Raw genomic sequence first — 6,000 nt, forward strand, 5'->3', positions numbered from 1 at the left:
TCTGGGCTCCAGGCACTAGCCCCTGTCTTAGCTCTGCCCACCTATGACATCATTGTCCTATCCTTTTTACTAACCTTGGCCTATCCTAACGTCTCACTACAACATGAATGCAACAAAAAGCAGAAACTGACTTAAAATCATGATTAGCACAGGACCATAAAAGCAGGTGTTTTCAGATTTGGTCAAAAGTGTAGGGCGTCTAGTAACCTCCCAGACGTGGATTAGTTTTCATAAAGAGGGCTTTTCACACTTGGCTGTTCGCCCCGGGGTAGGGTTGCCACTTCATGACCTTAAAAATAAGAAACAAACCCTATTGCAACACCTGTGTTGATTTACAAATTGCTTATGATGAGCTAATATGGTATGGTACCAACATATATTGAATCTTTATTGGCAGCCATTAAGTTCTTTCTTTCCTTTTCTAAGCATATTTTGGTTGCTTCTTGCAGCAGCAAGGAGAGGTTTGTCCTCGATGATCAAGGAGTGAAAGTCCGCATCAAAATTGAGGCTCACAAGGAGCTCACCTTTGATAAGCTCTTGAACACCTGTTTTGGCTGTCGCTCCATTTGTTTTGCATGTGTGAAAATATGTGCTCCACATATGCTGTTGATGCAGGTATGCCCAGGACAAATGACTCACAGATAGCATGTTTTGAATACTGTCAGTCTGAAACACAGTCTTCCATTTGAGAGCAATTTTCTGTAGCTTCCAGTCTTCTGTTCCTTCAAGCTTCTCCAAAATGGACTTGACTGTGGTGAACTCATCATAGAGCTCATCCATGTTGACTTGCAATTTATTGACAAGCACATCCTTCACAAGTGGCTCTGATTTTGTTCTCCCACAGGCAAGTCTTTTACAGATGTATGAATCATTAAAGGTTTTCTGTGCCAGTTTCAAAGCACAGTCTACTGTTGTAGCTCAAGTTGTGCTTCACTGTGTGGTTTACATTAGCCAACTCTGCAGTAGTGTAAACCTTTTACACTAAATACTTAAATTAATAGAAATAACACGAAACAGGCTAATAAACAACTGATTTTGTATTAAAATATGTATCTGGCAATTATTTTATCTTAAGTATTAAAATATGTGTGTATATAAATATTATTTCAATACATTTTAAATTTTATATATATACACACACACACACACACACACACACACACACACACACACACACACACACACACACACAGTGGTTCTCAAAAGTATTCACCCCCCTTGGACTATTTATTTTATTGTGTTACAACATGGAATCAAAATGGATTTAATTAGGAGTTTGTGCCACTGATCAACACAAAAAAGTGAAAAATAAAATCTAATTGTTCTGAACTATTTAGAAATATAAAACAGAAAATAATTGATTACATAAGTATTCATCCCCTTTGCTATGACGCACCTAAATAAGCTCTGGTGCAACTAATTGTCTTAGAAGTCACATAATTAGTTGAATGGAGTCCACTTGTGTGCAAGTAAGGTGTTTCACATGATTTCAGGTTAAATACACCTATCTCTGGCAGGTCCCACATTTGGTTAGTACATTTCCTAACAAAAACTACCTCATGAAAAAGAAAGAACATTCAAAGCAAATCCAGAATAAGGTTCTTCAAAAGCACCAATCAAGGTTAGGATATAAGAACATTTCCAAGGCACTGAATATCCCCCGGAGCACAGTAAAGTCCATTATTAAGAAATGGAGAGAATATGGCACAACTGTGAATCTGTCTAGAACAGGCCGTCCTCAAAAACTGTGTATCCGGGCGAGAAGGGCACTAGTCAGGGAGGCCACCAAGAGGCCTATGGCAACTCTAAAGGAGTTACAGTCCTCCTCGGCTGAGCTGGGAGACACTGTGCATACGGCAACAATACCCCGGGGTGCTTCACAAAACTGGCCTTTATGGGAGAGTGGCAAAAAGAAAGCCATTGTTGAAAAAAACTCGCATCAAATCTCGACTAGAGTTTACCAGAAGGCATGGGGAAGACTCTGAGACCAAGTGGAAGAAGATTCTATGGTCTGATGAGACCAAAATAGAGCTTTTTGGCCTCAACGCTAAGCACCATGTTTGGCGCAAGCCTAACACCACACATCATCCTGAGAACACCATCCCTACCGTGAAGCATGGTGGTGACAGCATCATACTATGGGGACGCTTCTCTGTGTCAGGGCCTAGAAAGCTCATGAAGATAGAGGGCAAAATGGATGCAGCAAAGTACAGAGAAATCCTGGAGGAAAAGCTGTTGAAATTTACAAGAGACCTGGGACTTGGGAGAAGATTCATCTTCCAGCAGGACAATGACCCCAGACATACAGCCAAAGCCACACTGGAGTGGCTTAAAAACAAAAAGGTCAATGTCCTGGAGTGGCCCAGTCAAAGCCCGGACCTCAAGCCAATTTAGAATATGTGGAAAGAGTAGAAAATTACTGTTCACCAAAGGTCCTCATCCAACTTGATTGCAATTTTAAAAAGAAGAACGGGCAGTGTCCAAATTTCAGTGTCCAAATGCACAAAGCTGGTAGAGACTTATCCAAATAGATTCATGGCTGTAATTCCTGCCAAAGGTACTTCTACCAAATATTGACTCAAGGGGATGAATACTTATGCAATCAATTATTTTCTGTTTTGTATTTGTAAGTTAGAACAATTTGTAGATTTTATTTTTCACATTGACATTACGGACTTTTTTTGTTGATCATTGACAAAAACTCCTAATTAAATCCATTTTGATTCCATGCTGTAACACAATAAAATGTGGAAAAGTCCAAGGGGGGGATGAATACTTTTGAGAGCTACTGTATGATTTACCTTGCTTTTCAGCTGTTCCTGATTACCTGCGATGTCTTCGACACGCCTCGGCACACTTCGCCTTGACAATGAAATGTTCTGGAACTGCTTTTTCTTATCTGGGCACTATCACAGAAGACTAAACATTGTTTGATAAATTCTCCCTCTGAGAATGGTGTGTTGTTTTGAGATATTTTGTGCGATCACATAGCTTGTTCTCGAAATTCCATCTTGTGCTGCATATAGCTTTGTGCAACAACTTTGCTCTTTTTGCATTTGAGCAATCAACTCGTTCGTTGTCTTTCCTTTCTCATCAACAGAAGTTTGAATATTTGGTTGCATGCTTGCTCTGGAAATGTCGTTTTAGGTTGTATTCTTTAAATACAGCCACACTCTCTTTGCAATGTAAGCAGACAGCTTTCCATGCCACATCAGTAAAGAAGTATTTTGAGGTCCATTGTTTGTTAAAAATGCAGCATTCTGCATCAACTTTCCTCTTTGATAAACTCATTTTGAATTATTCTGCTCCTTCACTCACAAGAAAAAATAAATGAATTCCCACGCACACTACTAGCTATTTTTTTCCCTTGCAGCTCTTGATGCGTAACCATAGTAACCGATCAACAACAAATTGCAACACGTTAATGATGACATGTGCACAGATTAACATGGTCGGTGCATTTAGTAGACTCTTATCCAAAAGCAATGTACAGCATTTCAAAAGTTAGATGTGGCTTCATTGCAGCAGTTGAAATGGTGATCTCATATTATAGAACGGAGGCTGTAGGGGCCAGATTGAACCTCCGAATGGGCCGTATCTGGCCCCCGGGCCATATTATGCCCTCCCGTGGTCTAGATGAAGACATTTCTGAGTCAACAAAAACTCCTAGGTCTTTTTCATAGATTCCTTCTCCAATTTTAGTATCTCCCAGATGATAGTTTTAATGCAAATTTCCTGCATGTAGTACCTTACATTTTTCTCTATTAAATGTCATTTGCCATGTGTCTGCCCAGTTCTGAATCTTGTCTAGATCATTTTGAATGCTGCAACAGTGTTTGCCATTCCTCCTATTTTTGTGTCATCTGCAAATTTAAAAAGTTTGCTTATTATACCAGAATCCAAGTAATTAATGTAGATTAGGAATAGCAGAGGACCTAATACTGATCTCTGTGGTACTCCATTGGTTACCACATTCCAGTCTGAGGTTTCTCCTCTAATAAGTACTTTCTGTTTTCTACATGTTAACCACTCCCTAATCCAAGTACATGTGTTTCCCTGAATCCCTACTGCGTTTAGTTTGAGAATTAATCTTTTGTGCGGGACTTTGTCAAAAGCTTTCTGGAAATCTAAATAAACCATGTCATATGCTTTGCAATTATCCATTATCGATGTTGCATCCTCAAAAAAATCAAGCAAGTTAGTTAGACACGATCTCCCTTTCCTAAAACCATGCTGACTGTCTCTCAGGATACTGTTACCATATAGGTAATTTTCCATTTTGTATCTTATTATAGTTTCCATAAGTTTGCATATAATAGAAGTCAGGTTTATTGGTCTGTAGTTACCTGGTTCAGTTTTGTTTCCCTTTTTGTGGATCGGTATTACATTTGCAATTTTCCAGTCTGTCGGTACAACCCCTGTGTCAAGAGACTGCTGCATGATCTTGGTTAGCGGTTTGTAAATATCTTCTTTCATTTTTTTGAGTACTATTGGGAGGATCTCATCCAGCCCAGGGGATTTGTTTATTTTAAGAGCTCCTAGACCCTTTAACACTTCTGCCTCAGTTATGCTTAAAACTGGATAGGAACTGGTTGACATGTGGGTCATGTTGTTCGTATCCTCCTTTGTAATAACTTGTGAAAAGTAATCATTTAACATATTTGCTAATTTTTTTTTCTTTGTTAATGATTTTGGCATTTGTATCTCTTAGACATTTATCCTTCTCTTTGAATGTTCTCTTGCTGTTGTAATATTGGAAAAACATTTTGGAATTGGCCCCCTTAGCAATGTTCATTTCTATTTCTCTCTTGGCCTTTCTAACTTCCTTTTTGACTTGCATTTGCAGTTCTGTGTATTCTTTCTGTGAACTTTGTTCCCTTTTTAAATGCTCTGTAAAGTGCCTTTTTTTGCCGATTTTTTTTTTTTTTAAATTGATCTGTTAAACCATTTTGGCAATTTAGTTTTACATTTAGGTGTGTCTACTGTAGGGATGTAATAGTTTTGCGCCTCTAGTACTACATTTTTGAAGAACAGACATTCTTTTTCTGTGGATGTTTTCTCTATTTTACTCCAATCTACTTCTGTTAGTCTCTGTTTCATACCTTCATAGTTTGCTTTTCTAAAATTGTAAACCTTAGCTTTAGTCATTACTTTTGGGGTTTTAAAAAGCACTTGAGACCATGTTGTGGTCTGAGTTTGCCAATGGTTCTCTGACCTCTGTCTTCGTTATTTGAAAAGACTAAATCAAGGCATGCCTCCCCTCTAGTAGATGCCTTGACAAACTGTGTTAGGAAGTAGTCATTGGTCATTTCCACCATTTCAATTTCACCTGGGCTTAAGGGGGGAAGTGGCCATTGAGGCCAAGTGTGCTACGCACAAGGGAGGGGGGCGGATATTTGGCAATGTTGCCCCGCCCGTGTGTATTTCGTTGTTGTATGTTACGTGTGGTGTGTTATTGTTGGTGTACAGTCATTGGTACACAGAATATTAATGGGTCTGTGTAACACGAGTGGTTTAAAATGTATATTTGTATTTAGGCACAAGGATTGCACAGCACTTCACATGCAGGTAAAATGTAATAATATGCGAGCACGGGGAATTGTACTTCATTAATTCATGTGCAGTTGTACCAAGACTCCAACTGAATGATTGATTAGCAATCAAGTCTAGGTACAGCTGTATAAAAGCAGCATGTTTTCACTCACTCAGGGTTGTGTGCTCGTGAGTGGAGAACGGGTGAGAGGAGAGAATTATTAAAAACTATAACAATTGCTATGTGCTGGCTTTCAACTAGCACAATACTTGTTTCTTTGTCCACCGTTTGTATGTCTGTTCGTTTTGGCTACTGTGCCATTTTATTTTACATAGTGTTTTTCATTTGTTCAGACTTTTATTTTTTGTTTATTGATTAAACTGCGCAACAGTGCAATTCACATTTCACCTGGCAGTACTGAGTGTTTCTTTCGGGTCTGACGTCCCCACTACAGCCTGCTTGTCACA

Source organism: Polyodon spathula, chromosome 15 (genome assembly GCF_017654505.1).
Source record: "Polyodon spathula isolate WHYD16114869_AA chromosome 15, ASM1765450v1, whole genome shotgun sequence".
Lineage (NCBI taxonomy): Eukaryota > Metazoa > Chordata > Actinopteri > Acipenseriformes > Polyodontidae > Polyodon > Polyodon spathula.